Consider the following 18,331-nt stretch of genomic DNA (forward strand, 5'->3'; position numbering starts at 1 on the left):
CTCCCCGACATCAGCACATCCAGGAGCCCAGAACTGCAGACAGTATTCCAAGTGAGGTCTTACCAGTGCCTTATGGAGCCTCAACATCACATCCCTGCTCCTATACTCTATTCCTCTAGAAATGAATGCCAACATTGCATTCGCCACCTTCACTACTGACTCAAACTGGAGGTTAACCTTAAGGGTATCCTGCACGAGGACTCCCAAGTCCCGTTGCATCTCAGAACTTTGAATTCCCTCCCCATTTATATAATAGTCTGCCCGTTTATTTCTTCTACCAAAGTGTATGACCGTACACTTTCCAACATTGTAATTCATTTGCCGCTTCTTTGCCCATCCCCCCCCAATCTATCCAAGTCTCTCTGCAGACTCTTTGCTTCCTCAGCACTACCAGCCCCTCCACCTATCTTTGTATCATCAGCAAACTTAGCCACAAAGCCATCTATTCCATAATCCAAATTGTTAATATACAACATAAAAAGAAGCTGCTCCAATACGGACCCCTGTGAAACACCACTGGTAACGGAAGCCAACCAGAATTCGATCCCTTTATTCCCTCTGCAACACGAGTGAATCTGCAGATGCTGGAAATAAAATAAAAACGCAAAATGCTGGCAGAACTCAGCAGGCCAGACAGCATCTATGAGAGGAGGTATTGACGACGTTTCAGGCCGAGACCCATGGGAAATGTTACTTCACTCCTGATGAAGGGTTTTGGCCCGAAACCTCGTCACTACCTCCTCCCATAGATGCTGTCTGGCCTGCTGAGCATTTTGCATTTTTATTTTTTTCCTTTATTCCCACTCTCTGTTTCCTGCCAATCAACCAATGCTCTATCCACATATGTAATTTTCCCGTAATTCCACGGGCTCTTATCTTGTTTAGCAGCCTCATGTGCGGCACCTTATCAAAGGCCTTCTGAAAATCCAAATACGCAACATCTACTGCATCTCCCTTGTCTAGCCTACTTGTAATTTCCTCAAAAAATTGCACTAGGTTTGTCAGGCAGGATTTTCCTTTAAGGAAACCATGCTGAGTTCTGCCTATCTTGTCATATGCCTCCAGGTACCCGTAACCTCATCCTTGACAATCAACTCTAACAACTTCCCAAGCTAACAGGTCTATAATTTCTTTTTTGCTTCCTTGCCCCCTTCTTAAATAGCAGAGTGACATTTGCAATCTTCCAGTCCTCTGGAACCAGGCCAGAATCTATTGACTTTTGAAAGATCATTGCTAATGCCTCCGCAATCTCCACAGCTACTTCCTTCAGAACACGAGGGTGCATTCCATCTAGTCCGGGAGATTTATCCACCCTTAGACTATTCAGCTTCCTGAGTACTTTCTCGGTCGTAATTGTGACTGTGCATATTCCTCTTCCCTATGTCCGGTATATTGCTGATATCTTCCTCAGTGAAGACTGACGCAAAATACTCATTCAGTTCCTCTGTCATCTCCTTATCTCCCATTACAATTTCTCCAGCATCATTTTCTATCAGTGCTATATCTACTCTCACCTGTCTTTTACTCTTTACATACTTGAAAAAGCTTTTCGTATCCTCTTTGATATTACTTGCTGGCTTCCTTTCGTAGTTCATCCTTTCCCTCTTAATGACCTTCTTAGTTTCCTTTTGTAAGCTTTTAAAAACTTCCCAATCCTCTGTCTTCCCACTAATTTTTGCTTCCTTGTATGCCCTCTGCTTTGATTTTACTTTGGCTTTGACTTCTCTTGTCAGCCACATTTGCATCCTTTCTCCATTCGAAAATTTCTTCTTTTTTGGAATATATCTGTCTTGCACCTTCCTCACTTCTCACATAAACTCCAAACACTGCTGCTCTGCCGTCCTTTCCGCTAGTGTCCCTTTCCAGTCAACTTTGGTCAGTTCCTCTTTCATACCACTGAAATTTCCTATACTCCACTGAAATACCGACACATCGGATTTCGGCTTCTCTTTCTCAACTTTCACAGTGAACTCAATCATGTTATGATCACTGCCTCCTAAGGGTTCCTTCACTTCCATCACTCTAATCACCTCTGGTTCATTACACAATACCCAATCCAGTACAGCCGATCCCCTAGTGGGCTCAACAACAAGCTGTTCTAAAAAGCCATCTCATAGACATTCTACAAATTCTCTCTCTTGAGATCCAGTGCTGACCTGATTTTCCCAATCCACTTGCATGTTAAAATCCCCCACAATTATCATAACACTTCCCTTCTGGCAAGCCTTTTCTATTTCCTGTTGTAATTTGTAGTCCACATCACTGCAGCTGTTTGGAGGCCTGTAGATAACTGCCATCAGGGTCCTTTTACCCCTGCGATTTCTTAGCTCAACCCATAAAGATTCTGCACCTTCTGATCCTATGTCAACTCTTTCTAATGATTTAATATCATTTCTTACCAATAAAGCCATGCCACCCCTTCTACCTACTTGCCTATCCTTCCGATACACAGTGTATCCTTGGACGTTCAGCTCCCAGAGACGTGCATCCTTTAGCCACATCTCAGTGATGGCCACAATATCATACCTGCCAATCTGTAACTGTACGACAAGACCATCCACCATATCCCTTATGCTGTGTGCATTTAAGTATAACACCTTAAGTCCAGTATTTGGTACTTTTTGCATTTATTGCACTGCAACTCATCCCAATGGCTGCAAATTTATCCCATCACCTGCCTGTCCTTCCTGACATCCTTACTGCTCACTACCTTAGATCTATTTCTGTTTTCCCTCTCCTCTGCTCCATCATTCTGGTTCCCATCCCCCTGCCAAATTAGTTTAAACCCTCCCTAACAGCTCTATTAAACCTTCCCGCCAGGATATTGGTTTCCCTAGGATTCAAGTGCAACCCGTCCTTTTTTTACAGGTCACACCTGCCCCAAAGGAGGTCCCAATGATCCAGAAACTTGAATCCCTGCCTCTGCTCCAATCCCTCAGCCACGCATTTATCCTCCACCTCATTCCATTCCTACTCTCACTGTCGCGTGGCACAGGCAGTAATCCTGGGATTACTACCTCTGCGGTCCTTCTTCTCAACTCCCTTCCTAACTCCCTATATTCTCCTTTCAGGACCTCTCCCCTTTTCCTACCTATGTCACATTTCAGGATATTGTGGGCACGATCAGAAACATCCCGGACCCTGGCACCAGGGAGGCAAACTACCATCCGGGTCTCCTGATCGTGTCCACAGAATCACCTGTCTGACCCCATAACAATTGAGTCCCCTATTACTACAGCCTTCCTCTTCCTTTCCCTACCCTTCTGAGCTACAGGACCGGACTCTGTGCCAGAGGCATGGCCACTGGTGCTTCCCCCAGGTAGGCTGTCCCCCCCAACAGTACTCAAACAGGAGTACTTACTGTCAAGGGGTACAGCCACTAGCGTCCTCTCTAGTACCTGACTCTTCTCCTTCCCCCTCCTAACCATGACCCACCTGTCTGCCTTCCGTGGCCCCAGTGTGACCACCTGCCTGTAACTCCTCTCTATCAACTCCTCACTCTCCCTGATCAGACAAAGGTCATCGAGCTGCAGCTCCAGTTCCCTAACACGGTCCCTTAGGAGCTGCAGCTCGGCGCACCTGGCGCAGATGTGGATGTCTGCGAGGCTAGGAGACTCCAGAACCTCTCACATCCGACACCAAGAACAACAAGCCACCCTCACAGTCATACTTCCCCTTTCCTCAAATAACAGGAAAAACTGAAACCTAAACCTACCTTGCCTCGCCCATTGAACCAAAGCCCATAAGCCTACACTCTGCTCCCAGCTCACTCCGCTGCCCACTCTTTAAGGCTGTGTCCTTTTTAAATCTTCCCCGCTTCACTGCCCGACATCACACGCCTGCACAGTCCCGCCTCTCTTAACTCCGATGAGAATAAGAAAAATGGCTCCCGCCACACTCTCGTTCTGATCCTCCGACTTCCTTCTTCAGAGGCAGAGAGCAAGTACAATAAAAAGAACTAAGCTGGGGGAAGAGCCCATGTTTCAGCATTATCCAGGCACTCTCCCTCTCACTCTTTTCAGATTCAAAATCATTTATTCATCACATGCCTCCGAACATGCAGTGAAATGCATTATTTGCATTAACAACCAACACAACCGAAGGATGTACTGGGGGCAGCCCACAAGTGTGGCAAAACATTCCAGTGCACATTCATACCCACAATGCTCGGCAGAACAATACAACGAGCAACATCAACAACAACAACAGAACAACAGCAGTCACCCACGCACACAGACAGGCCTTCAACCCCAGGACAGGGAGCCTCCAACCTCCATTCATAGGCCTAGATTAACAGTCATCGGGCCTTTGATTCAGGTCATATTGACCAAAGGGCTTCGAACTTTGGTCCTTGCCTCCCAGTCTCGCTAACTTTGGTTTTGACTCTTGGGCTTACACCTCCATTATTGATCCCAGGACTTTGAAAACTGGGCCTCAACGTCTGGACCCGCAAAGGCCTCCAACCATGGGACTTGCCAAACTTGGTGGCCACCAGCCCTCATACTTCTTCAGGACTGACTTCAGCATAGACTTCTGAATCTGGGGAGCTCCAGCCCTTGACCCCGGGGCCCACTGACCATGTGTGTTGCAGGTGTTCATCCCCACCGCCTGCCATTCCAACTTCTATCCACAGTGATCGCTGGCCTTCAATGGTGAGCTTGACGACCTGGACTCCTAATACTTTTTCTCCATTACACTGTTGACCGCATTAGTGATGCTCTGTTTGCACAGAACTCAAGAATATCACGACCTTTGCTGCCAAGCATCTTCATTCACATGATCCATCTGCTTCACCCTCCATCTTCAGCTCTGGGGATAGGTTGGTGACCAGTTTCCATTGCAAACCCCAGTTCTCTCAAAGTATACCTCCTTTCCCAATGCTTCCCATAAGATCTCCATTCTATTTTCCGGTTCCTCCATTTCCATCGTATCTGTTCTGATGATGCAACTTTCCACTCCAGTGCATTCAATAAACACAAGAGATTCTGCAGCCGCTGGAAATCCAGAGTAATACACACAAAGTACTGAAAGAACTCAGCAGGTCAGGCAGCATCTATGGATGGGAATAAAGGGACCATGTTTCGTGCTGAGACCCTTCATCAGGACTGGAAAGAAAGGAGGACGAAGCCAAAATAAGGAGGAAGGAGGGGAAGGAGTACAAGCTGGCAGGTAATAGGTGAGACCAGGTGAGCTCTTTCCATTTCTCCCACTCTCCTCTCCTATCAGATTCCTCCTTCTTCAGCCCTCTACTATCACCTCCCAGCTTCTCACTTCATTCCCCCTCACATCGTTTCCAGTTCTGATGAAGGGTATCAGCATCAACTGTTTCTTCCTCTCCATAGATGCTGCCTGAGTTGCTGAGCTCCTCCAGCATTTTGCCTGTGTTCCTGTGCATTCAACGTGTCTTCCATTCCACTTAATGGTGAGTACCCCCCGACACGTCTGACAGGATTCCCAACCATGTCTCTGCTACCTCCTCCTCTTTGGGTCTCGTCCTTTCAGCTGAAGCAAGAATCCAGTTCCCCAGCTTTTCCTCGACCTGTCTTCCCATTTAACCCATCCATTGTCATCTGCTACTCACTGGATGGGAGAGACCTGGCTTTACGTGGACACAGAACTCATGTTCCTTACAGATAAGGTAGATGTTCTCTGCTTATGGTGTCAATGATAGGTACCCAACAGACTGCCGGAGGTCAGAGGTCAGGAGACTGCCTGTCCTAGGGCTGGAGGCCCGTCTGTCTGTGTGGGTGGGTGGCAGGCTGGGAAAGGGGCTTCTCTTGCTGTTGTGCTTTCTTATTGTTGCTGTTGCTTGTGTTGTTCTGCTGAGCATGGCTGGCCAGAGTGTGTGGCGATACTTGTGAGTCACCCTCAGCACATCTTCAGACTGTGTTGGCTGTTAACTCAAATGACACATTTCACTGACTGTTTCGATGTACAAATAGATGCTTAAGAGTGAGCGGGGATTCCAGAATAATGCTGAGCACTTCAATAACACAATAAAGTGGCTTACTGGCTTCACCTATCACCTTCGAACTATTCTCCCCCCACTTTTTACTTGAGCACCTTTCCCCTTCCTTTCCAGTCCTGAAGAAGGGTCTTGGCCTGAAACATCGACTGTTTCTTCATTTCCATAGTTGCCGCCTGACCTGTTGAGTTCCTCCAGCATTTTGTGTGTGTTGCTTTACACAATAAACCTCTGGTGGGCCGAATTTCGGCGGTGCAAAAGATGAGGAGGAACGTCTGGGCTTCAGACACAGTGATAAATCTGACACTTTGCCACCTCTCTCTCTCTCTCTCTCTCTCTCTCTCTCTCTCTCTCTCACACACACACACACACACACACACACACACACACCTCAGCCATCTGTGAAAAATCAGCTGTCATCTATAGGACTGGGACAAAGTAGGTTCCACTTTCTGGTCACCTTGCCAGTTATAATGCAGACTGCAAGGGATGGGAGTCGCATTGCTTCTTGCAGACAGTCGTCAAAGCTGTCACGTGCAGTCAAAGGAAGCGGTCTGGAATCAGCAATCAGCCAATTTCAATCCATCTCGAATAAAGCCACAGATTCCTGAGCAGCCAAACCTGACAGACTCCGAAAGCTGATTAATTGGTTCATAATAGGAACTGTAACTTTCTCAGGGGGAAAAATAGAGACAGAAATATTCACTCTAATTTTCTTGTTTTAAGAAATGGTTCAAGAAAACAAATCCGGTGGGCGCACTTGGCCCATTTGTTGGCACTGAATTTGTTATGAGTCTGAAGAGTCACATAGCATAAAAAGAGGCCTTTCAGCCCATTGAATGTGCACTGACCATCAAGCACTTATTTACACTAATCTCATTTTTTCTTTCTCCTGTCATTCCCATCAACTGCCCCAGGCTCTTATCACGTGCCCACAACTGGTCTTAGAGAAGCAGAAAAATGGAGTTGAACTAAAGCAGACATGATTAAATGGCAGAGTAGATCTGATGGACCAAATGGTTTAATTCTTCTCCTCCATCTTATGGTCTTACTCATTAGGAACATTTCACAGCGCTCAATTAACATACCACTCAGAGTCTGGTTTACTATCATATGTCATGAAATTTGTCTTTGTGACAACAGTACAACACAGTACAAAATAATAGAAAAAATGTGAATTACAGTAAGTATATATGTTTAAATAGTTAAATAAGTAGTGCAAAGAAAGAAATTAAAAAATACTGAGGTAGTGTTCATCGGTTCAAAGTCGATTCAGAAATCAGATTGCAGAGGGGAAGAAGCTGTTCATGAATTGTTGGGTGTGTGCCTTCAGGCTCCTGTACCTCCTCCCTGATGGAAGCAATGAGAACAAGGCATGACCTGGATGATGGGGGTTCTTAATGAGTGATGTCAACTTTTTGAGGCATTGAAGATACTATTAAGGCTGGTGCCCATAATGGAGCTGACTAAGTTTACACTCCACATTTGTTTGGGATGTGGGCGGAAACCAGAGCACCCGGAGGAATCCCACATGGGTCACCGGGAGAACATATGGATCGTACCAGAGAGCAGGACTGAGCCTGGGTCACTGGAGCAGTTAGGCAGTGACTCCACTAACTATTTGATTGTGTCATTACGGCATTGTATCAATGGTTAGCATGTGAAAACTAAATAACATCATGGGTTGCATCAAGTAGCAGTCAAGGGCAGCAGGGTGACATAGCAGTTCGTGCAACACTGTAAGATCAGGGTCCCATTCCCTCCACTGACTGTGAAGAGAGTGTACTTTCTCCCTGTGACCGGGTTCAGTTTTCTCTGGATGTCTGGTTTCTTCCCACATTCCAGAGATGTATGGGTTAGGGTTAGTGAGTTGTGGGCATGTCAGCTTGTTGGCTCTGGAAGCATGGTGACACACAGGCTGCCTACCACAATCTTCATTAATTTAATTCAACATAAACAACTCATTTCACTGTATATTTCGATGTAACAAATGAACTTACTCTTTAATCTATAAAATCAGGCAAGTTACCTGGTGCTTATTTTATAAAACTTCGGACAGTCAACAACATCGTTATGTGCTGTGTCGCATGACTTAGGCAATCACGGAGACCAGGATTGTTCCCGGCAAATTTTCCTACAGAAGTAGTTTGCCATTGCCTTCTTCTGGGCAGTGTCAGAGATTGTCTGCCTGGCGTCAGTGGTCACATAACCAGGACTTGTGATGTGCACCAGTTGCTTGTACAACCATCCACCACCTGCTCCTATGGCCTCACGTGGCCCTCATTGGGGGGGGGGGGCTAAACAAGTACTGCTCTTTCCCCAAAGGTGACCTGCAGGTGAGCAGAGAGTAGGAGTGTCTTACACCTCCTTTGGCAGAGATGTACCTCCAGCCTGCCTCCCCCATCAGATAGTAACATCTGGTATAAAGCAAAACAAAATCCTACCCAACCCTGAGGAACATTGCCCCTACTTCCAACCCACCCCCTTCCTCTACACACTATTAAATTCAGATTACCTACATTTGGTCTTTTTTTAGCAATACAAAATTAAATGATGGCATTATGCTCCTATTAACTAAAGTTCGTCCACACCCAAAATTTCCATTTCAGAATTAGCCAGGATAATGAGCTGCTCATCTCACCTGACGGAATCATGAACTTGTGTTTGATTGCTTCCTGCTGCTACCCCAGAACCCAATGTTTTTTTTTAAATTTGGAATTACAGAGCTGATCAATTAAACTACTAACCCATGGGACTTTGGAATATGGGTGTTAACTGAAGGAAACCCATGTGATCGTGGGGAGAACATGCAAACTTCCTACAGACAGCAGCGGGAACGGAACCCTAATCGCTGATGCTATAATAGTGTTACGCTAACCCCTACGCCACTGCTCAGAGTTCAAAGTTCAAAGTAGATTTTATTATCAAAGTACATATACAGTATGTGGCCATATATGACCTTGAGATGTATGTTTTGTGGGCATACTCAATAAATCTATAGAATAATAACTATAACAGAATCAGAATGCCCAACTAGGTGTTTAACCACAATGCTGAAGTCAACACACTGCAGATACAAAATGAAGAAATGATGATGATGATGATAATAATAATAATAATAATAATAATAATAAAATAAGCAATAAAGGTTAAGAAGGTGAGTTGAAGAGTCCTGGAAAGTGATTCCATTGGTTGTGGGAACATTTCAATGATGGGGCAAATGAAGCTGAGTGATATTATCCCCCTTGATTCCAGACCCTGATGGTTGAGGGGTAATAACTGTTCCTGAACCTGAGGCTCCTGTACCTCCTTCCTGATGGCAACAGTAAGAAGAGAGCACGGCCGGGGTGGTGGAACATGCCGCCCCAACTGGAAACTGACACAGCAATTAAGTAAGTATATAACTTAATACCTCTTCAATGAATTACTACATTGTCACAAAGACATTGGCTGCAGCTGCTTCGAGGATGAGGGGGGAAAAGCAACTAAGAATAGGTTTCAACACACAAAATGCTGGTAGCAGCATTTATGGAGGGAATTGGACAGTTGACATCCTGGGTTGAGACCTGTCAAATGCACCTAAACCAAAAATGTTGCCTATCCATTACCCTCCATAAATGCCTCTTGACTTGTTGAGTTCCTAAAGCATTTTCTGTTACAGCTCCAGATTCCAGCATCTGCAGCCTTTGATGTCTCCAGAAATTGATATTACCCTTCTGGAGGAGAAGGTAGATGGGGCATCTTTAAAGAGCAGAAGAAATGTAACAAAACATTTACAACCAGAACCAAGGACCAAAGAGTTAAGAACAACCTTCACAGACTGTGATAAAGAGGTATGCTGTGTCATGGTCCCGACTCAACAGCAGCAGGCATCTAAATTTCGCCATTCTACTTCCTCTGTCTAGGATTAGTTGCCACTGTTCCTTTAAGACTCAGAATGCTAATTATTGCCTGCCACAACCTTGATGCACCATCAATAACTCACACTGAGACGTAAGGCGAGATATCGGCTTTTATTGACTGGAAGAAGGAACCAGCAGTGAGTGACCACCATACTACATCCTGGAGACTGAGATGCTGGCCCCAGGCCTCAATCGCCTTTATACAGGGGTCTGTGGGAGGAGCCACAGGAGCAGTCAGCAGGGGGCGTGTCCAGACAGGCACATAGTTCACCACAAACCCTTCATGGAAACTGTACTTAAAGGCCTCATGCTGAGCACTCAGTGCTCAGCCGTAAGAGTCCCATTTCTAGTTCTAAGGTTTGTAATTTTGCTTTTGAAATTTGTTTGTGTCATCCTGTTTATTTTGAGTCTGAGTCTGAGTTGATACTAGACCTTACTCTGCACTGGGTTCACCACCATCTATTGCTCTCTTGTTACACACTGAAATTATTCATCATCCTACGCACTTTGACCCACAGTGATCCACAATAAATGTCAGTATCTTCAACATTTGTCTGTTTGCTACCATGGTCAAAGGCCTTTCAGTCAGTCTAACCTCCTTCAGTCCTGGATCCCTCCTAAACCTCTGTCCCTTTCAGCCTGTTTACTTCTGATTTTAATCTACTCTTTCTCCTTCCCTCCCTCCATATAGTCATGCCTTCAACTACCTTAACCCTAAGCTGACCCAAAATGTAGTATTTTCCAGCTGGGTAGTCTATAACTCAGTAACATGAACATTGAATTCTCCAGTTTCAGATAACCTGCTCCCTCTCTGTCCCTTTCTCTCTCCTTCCGATCTATCCAGTTCCCCTCTCAAATGCCACAACCCCTGCCCCCAGATTCTGCCACCCCTCTCTTGCCTACTCCATCTGCCCATCATTCACACACACCTCCCACGAGGTCTCCTTCTATCATAGTTCCTTGACTTGGTTCTTCCTATCCTTCCTTTCTTGACAGATTCTTTGAACTTCTGGTAATGCCCCACACCCTTCACCATTCCCCATCCGCTTTTCCCTCTCTCACTTTATCTCCTTGCCCACCCATCGCCTCCTTCTGGTGCTCCTCCCCCCTTTTATTTCTTCCATGGCTTTCTGTCCTCTCCTATCAGACTCACCCTTCTCTAGCCCTGTACTTCACCAATCAACTTCCCAGCTCTTTACTCCATCTCTTCTCTTCTCGGTTTCACCTATCACCTTGTGTTTTTCTCTCTCCTCTCCTCCATCTTTTAAATCTACTCCTCATCATTTTTTCCCCGGTCCTGCCAATGGGTCTCAGCCCAAAACGTCAACTGTACTTTTTCCCCATCAATGCTGCCTGGCCTGCTGAGTTCCTCCAGCATTTTGTGTGGGTTACTGTGAATACTGTGCCCTCCAGCATTTTGTGTGGGTTACTGTGAATACTGTGCAATGAATTCCACAGATTCGCTGCCCTCTGGCTAAAGAAGTTCCTTCTCATCTCTGTTCTAAAGGGTCGTCCTTGTATTGTGATGCTGCGCCCTCTTGTCCTAGACTCCCCCACTATAGGAAACACCCTTTCCATTTCCACTCTATCCAGGCTTTCAATATGCGATAGGTTTCAATGAGATCACCCCCTTGTTCTTATAATCTCCAGTGAGTATAGGCCCAGAGCCACCACTCCTCATTGGTTAAACTTTTCATTCCCGGGATCATTCTCATGAACCTCCTCTAGACGCTAGCAAATCACTCTTTAGATAAGTTGCCCAAAGCTGCTCACAGTATTCCAAATGCAGTCTGACCAATACCTTATAATATCTCAGCATTATACCCCTGCTTTTACATTCTAGTCCTCTCAAAATGAAGGCTAACATGGCATTTGCCTTCCTCACTACCGACTCAACCTGCAAGTTAACCTTCAGGGAATCCTGCACGAGGACTCCCAACTCTCTGATTTCTGAAGTTTGAAACGATGAAAAGATGTCATCGGGAAATCAATGGCATGGTTGATCAGAGGCCTCCGAAACATTACTGAACCGTGGCAGAAGAACAACAGTGAGAAGCTCGTGTAATCACATAAACTGTATTACAGCACGTCACAGACTGCAAAACATTCACACAGCCAAGGAAAGCAGATTCATAAATGTGGAAAATATAATTGCAGCGTGCTGGTGAGTTTCCTCAAAGTGTGCCAACAAGCAGCCGTGTGACAGAATCTTTTCCAATCAGAAACCAGTGACGGATCACCCCTGTGGAGATCGATGAATAATTCTTTTGATACGTTGCCCCTTAGCAAATTATAACCTGCAATATCGACTTTACGATTGGATTCAAGAACTCTGTGCCAATGGGAGTTTACTGTGGTCCACTTGTTAGCAGTCTTGTCTCAGGTTCAAGTCCCACAGAAGTGTAAGCACATAATACTGGTCGACAGTCTAGGGGAGCCTTGCCCCATCAGGAGCGTCATCTTTTGGGTGAATATCAAACTAAGCCTCAACTGGTCGCATCAAGGTCTAGCACGGCAATTCGAATGTGTGCAGGAATGTAGGAAACCGCAGGGCATAGTGGACTCTACCCAATACATCATGGCCACATCCTTTCCCACCACCTGTAATATCTGTAAGAGCTGCTATCTTGGGGGCAGCAAGGCACTTTACAATACCAGTGGCCCAGGCTCAATTCCCACCAGCGTCTGTACGGAGTTTGTACATTCCCCTCCCCCCCACCTCCCGTGACCAGTTTCATCCAACAGTCCACAGACGAGCCAGTAGGTAGGTTAATCGGTCATTGTAAATTGTCCCGCGATTAGGCTAGGGTTAAAATCCGGGGTTGCTAGGCAGCATAGCTTGAAGAGCCAGAATGGCCTATTCTGTGCTGTATCTCAGTAAATAAATAAAAGACAATATTTATCATCAAAGTTCCCCTGCATCTGGGCCATCCCACCTTCTTGCAGCTCCCACTGGTCAGGAGGTACAGAAGCCTGAGGTCACACCACCCGATTCAAGAACAACTACTTCAGATTCAAAGTCCATGTATTATCAAAGCATGTATGCAGTATACAACCCTTCATGCAGTAAACTTCCCTTCAACCACTCGGTTCTTGAACCAACAGGCACAACCCCAATCACTAAAATTTAGTAGCACTGTGACTACTGTGCACTAAAGTAGACTTTGCCTTTCTTTGTTCTGTGTTCTTACTTTATTAAAAAATCTGTATAATTGATGCTTAATTTATACTTCTTATGTGAATACTGCTGCTTTCATAGAGGATTGAAAAAACGTGAGGGGCTCAGATAAAGTCTCAGAAAGCAACCATGTCCCATTAGAAGAGAGATGAGGAGGAATTTCTTTGAATCTGTGGAGTTCATTGCCACAGACACCCATGGTGACCAAGTCATGGGGTATATTTAAAGCAGAGGTAGATAGATTTTTGATTAGTCAGGGCATCAAAGGTTGCAGAGAGAAGGCAGGAGAATGGGGTTGAGAGGGGTAATAAATCAGCCATGATGAAATGGCAGAGCAGATTTGATGGGCCAAATGGCCCAATTCTGCTCCTGTTCCTAAAGGAGTTATAATGCTGTTCCCGTGATGCTGCTGCGTCAGAGGTTAGAGTAGCCAGTACGTTCAAACATACAATGCTTGCGTTGAGGCTGTGCTGAGGGCAGCCCACAGGTGTCACCATGCTTCTGGCACCAACATAACGAGCTGTGGGCACACTGATCATAAACCACAGACCTTTGGAATGTGGGAGGAAAACGTACAAAGTCCTTACAGACTGCGGCAGAAATGGAAGCCCAGTCCTACAGCCGGCGCTGCTGTGTGTTGCGGTATCCACTGCGCTACTGTGCCTGCCCAGTGGTACCGTACCTCTGCACCTGTGCACACGCGCACTTGTGAGCATGACACGGAACTCAGCTTCGACTTTGACTGCCCGCATGGGAGGAAGCTGAAGAAATCACAGTACTATTACAAATAGGAGCAGCTGGGAGTTACCACCACTGTCCAAGCAATCAACGTGAGTGCAGCAGATGATTTGCCACAATCACAAATCTGGGGGCTTACTGTGGGCAAACTGACCAATGCTTTACACAACATTAACAGCAGTTCAGGAGTATTTCACTAGTTGGAAAGTGATTGAGCCTTTACTATACAACTCTGCCTTATCACAGAGTCAATATTACCAACTTTGACGTTTCTACCTACTTAGAGAATAGAATTTTTTATTCCTTACATCCATCTCACAACATGTGAGTAAAAATCTTTGTGTTGCATCTCTGTCGCAATAAGGAAGGGAAACGTGAGAGGATATTGCCCAAACACTGATTGTATACACCATTGTTTAATATTCATGTATGTACAGTCAAGCCATGGATTCAATCAGATCAATGTGTATTGATAAATCTGATGACCTGATCAAAGAAGCTGTTGGTCCTGGCCTTAATGCTGTGGTACCGTTTGCCAAGTGGAAGCAGCTGAAACAGTTTGTGATTGGGGTGGATGGAGTCCCTGATGATTCTCCGGGCCCTTTTTATGCTCCTATCGCATTGCAGGTTGTACTTAAGATTCACAGCAACACACACCAAATGCTGGAGGAACTCCGCAGGACAGGCAGCAGCAATGGAAAAGAGTAAGCAGTCGACATTTTGGGCCGAGACACCTCTTCAGGACTGAGAAGAAAAGGGGAAAGTCGCCGGAATAAGAAAAGTGAGGGAGGGGAAATAGGCCAGCTGGAAGGTGATAGGTGAAGCCAGGTGGGTGGGAAAGGTCAAGGGTTGGAGAAGAAGGAACCTATAGAGGAGGAGAGTGGACAATAGGAGAACGGGAAGGAGGTGGGGACCCAGGGGGGAGTGACAGGCAAGTGAGAAGAAGTGAAAGGTCAGAGTGGCAAATGGAAGAAGGGTAGGTGGGAAAATGTGCTTGGCAGCAGGAGCAAACGATATTTATGCCATTGGGCACCCAGACAGAATATAAGGTATTGGTCTCTGAGGCACATGAGGAGGCCATGTCGGAATAGGAATGGGAATCGGAATTAAAATGTTTGGCCACTGGGAAGTTCGCATGGTGGATAGAGAAGAAGTGCTCAATGAGGTAGTCTCAACGGAGGCCATGGATTCAAGTCAAGATTGTTTCTTGTCATTCTTCAGTTCTCCAGAGTAAAGGAGAACAAAAAAATAGTTATGCCAGATCCAATGCAGCATCAAAAAACACAAAAAGCATAAAAGACACTATAAATATAACAAAACATAACTGCTGAGCATGGCCGTATATACATAAGATAAGCTGATAGACATAGACAGCTTATCTCATTAGGGCAGTGGAGAGAAGTGGCTGATTTTGATCCAGTGATGGCAGTGAGTCCACAGGTGTTGATCAGCTTGAAGGAAGCAATTGTTTCTGAGTCTAGTGGCCATGGCGTATGAGAACAAATACTAAATAGCAAGCATTTAAAAATGAAAATCAAGTATCAAGGTGCCTGAACCTACTGTTTAGTGTCATTGTTAACCTAAGCCCATGTCTTACTCAGAAATCGGACTCGCTGCTTGAGATTTGACATCAGCCTGGTTCTCAGTACAGTCTCTAGGAGAGAAACTCGGTTGCATTAAACCAGTTCCGTCCGCTGATCCCAGAGCGCGCCTGCATCCTAAACGACGCAGTAAAGCCCCTCCAGTCCCTTAAACGTGATTTGATGTGACTGGGCTCTTGGGGGATGCGAACTCTCACCGATGGACTTCTCTTTGTGCACAGGTTATTGCACCCCTCAAGGCTGGGCTGCCCAAGGCCCCTGTGCACACCACTGGGGCTGGGCTGCTTGAAGGTAGTGAACAAAATCACAGCAGCATCACAGCCGAATGAAAAAAGGAACAAAGCTGACACGTGACCTCAGATCCCTGGGGAGGTGTCACATCCCGCTCGCCCGAGCCGTGTGGGTCTTCGAAGTCCTGTCCGTGACACACACAAAGCCTCATTTACAATTAGACCCACTGCTTCACCTCCTCTTTCACCTTTCCCCCTACCAGCCGCCATCCCCACCCCCCTCGTCTGATCAAAATTCCTTCATCATCTCACAGATTGCTCTGACCTTTTACTGCAGTCGCCGTATTAGCTGATGGAACAGCTCACATCCTAGATTCAGTTAAAGAAGAAATGTGCGGTGACACCTGTTTTGTGAATGGGGTTGTCGCTGGCTTGGTTAAGAGGGTTACGTGTATGCAACCTGTTGTGAGATTATGTACAACCTACAGACACACTGTCAAAGACTCTTTACAACTCATGTTCTCAGTACTGCCTTTTATTTGAGCAGTTTGCTCGCTTTACACATCAGTCATAGACAAGTATAGCACAGAAACAGGCCCTTTGGCCCATCTAGTCCTCAGACATCCCACCTTGCAAAAACTCATTTCAGGGAGGTAGCACCCCATGCCCCCCACAACCCCATATCCCCCCCCCAAGGGTGTATGTAATACTTTGTTTAGTGATTTTGTCTAATCTGTAAACCAAGTTGGGTATATGCAGAAAATGTGACATTAAAATATGTACTTATATTATCGTGAAGTCATTTTTTTATTCTATTACAACTTTAAGCAAGTCTACGGGGACATCAATAGAGTAGCTCCAGAGCAGCTAGCCAAGTAGTTTACATAACGTTAGCTATGCTAATGAACGAATGACACCTGCTAAACTCACCTCAACATGTCTTTTACATTTTAACCCACCATGGGCAATAGAAAAGTCACTGTTGCAAACAGTGCAGCGAGCAACACTTCATTATTTTTGAGGTTGACTGTAAAGCCCGCCCACAGAGAAAACTGATAGATCTACTTAGCACAAAGAGAGACCAATCAGGATGCTCCCTCGTGCTCTTGCTCTTCCTTTTCCTCTCCGTCTCCCTCTCCCTGTCCCTCTGAAAAATGATTTCCAGGATATTGTATATAATTTGCGGCATCAGGGAGCCGCTATCAATATGTGGGAGACTCCCGGAACTTCCGGGAGAGGTGGGATGTCTGAATCTGTGCTGAAACCATTTAAACTTCCCAGTCCCAACGACCTACGTCAGGAACGTAGGCCTCCACACCACTACCATCCCTGTTCCTATCCAAACTTCTCTTAAACTCTGAAATTGAGCTTGCAGGCTCCACTTAGGCTGACGACTCTGATGACCCTTTGAGTGAAGAAGTTTTCCCCTTGCGTTCCCCTTAAACTTCTCACCTTTCACCTTTAACCCCGGACCTCTGTTTGTAGGCCCACCCAACCTCAGTGGAAAAAGCCTTCTTTCATATACCCTAACTATATTCCTCATAATGTATAGTTTTGCATAATATTCTATTCTAGTTCTTTTTTCCTGTAAATGCCTGCAAGAAAATAAATCTCAGTTTGTATACAGTAACATATAATAAAGTTATTTTGACTTTAATAATTTTAGTTATCTTCAGCAAATCATTGCTGGCCACTTGGAAAATTAGAGTGTCTGCAGCTCTGAAATTCTGCAAGGATGCGATACAACAAGAGATTTCTGCATTGAATGTTTGTTTGATATACTCAGAGGGAATAAATTAATTTGTCAGTGATGTAGTATGGCATTTTCCCAACCCTCAATTGGTAAAAACTTTTCAGTGACTGAGTGCCTAAACAGATTAAGCAAGATACACTCAGTGACCATTTTATTAGGTACACCTGTGCACCTGTTTGTAAATGCAAACATCCCATCAGCCAATCATGTGGCAACAACTCAATGCATAAGAGCATGCAGACTTGGTCAAGAGGTTTGGTTGTTGTTCAGACCAAATGTCAGAATGAGGAAGAAATGTGATCTAAGTGACTTTGACTTTGGTTGGAATGGTGCTGGTGCCAGGCAGGGTGATTTAAGAATCTCAGAAAATGCTGATCTCCTGCGAGTTTCACGCACAACAGTCTCTAGAATTTACCAAGGATAGTTCAAGAAACAATTAATGTCCTGTGACAAGCAGTTCTGTGGGCAAAAATGCCTTGTCAGAGAGGAACGGCCAGATTGATTCAAGCTGACAGGAAGGCAACAGTGGTGCGCAGAAGAGCATCTCTGAATGCACAACATGTCGGAGCTTGAAGTGGATGGGCTGCGGCATCGGAAGACCAACCCAACACTAGAAAGGTGGACCCAATCAAGTGGCCACTGAGTGTTGATTCGATTTGTTTTGTGTTCTGTTTTGTTTATTCCATGTGAGTAAACAGTAAAGTTTAAACATCTGTGCAGCAGCCCTTTGAATAATTTATTCTGCAATCCAATTCACCTAAAGAGCATAAGAATTAGGAGCAGGAGTCAGCCATCTGTCCCGTTGAACCTGCTCCGCCATTCCATAAGATCATGGCTGATCTGACCATGGATTCATTTCCACCTACTTGCCTTTACCCCAGAACCCTTAATTCCTTTACTAAGCAAAAATCTATCCAACCTTTCATTAAATAGATTTACTGAAGTAGCCTCCACTGCTTGATTG

At 45.3% G+C, this 18,331-nt stretch overlaps 1 protein-coding gene and 1 long non-coding RNA gene across 7 annotated transcripts in view; one reads left to right on the top strand and one right to left on the bottom strand.

The window, feature by feature from the left end:
- Positions 1 to 18,331, bottom strand: part of smyd3 (SET and MYND domain containing 3) — a 990,938-nt gene that overhangs the window by 269,578 nt on the left and 703,029 nt on the right. The gene's annotated exons all lie outside the window — the stretch shown is intronic.
- Positions 726 to 17,189, top strand: LOC132402649 (uncharacterized). Its single transcript, XR_009515028.1, has 3 exons — positions 726 to 5,422; positions 9,221 to 9,357; positions 9,627 to 17,189. It is a non-coding gene; the product is annotated as an uncharacterized LOC132402649 (long non-coding RNA).

Source organism: Hypanus sabinus, chromosome 12, assembly GCF_030144855.1.
Source record: "Hypanus sabinus isolate sHypSab1 chromosome 12, sHypSab1.hap1, whole genome shotgun sequence".
Lineage (NCBI taxonomy): Eukaryota > Metazoa > Chordata > Chondrichthyes > Myliobatiformes > Dasyatidae > Hypanus > Hypanus sabinus.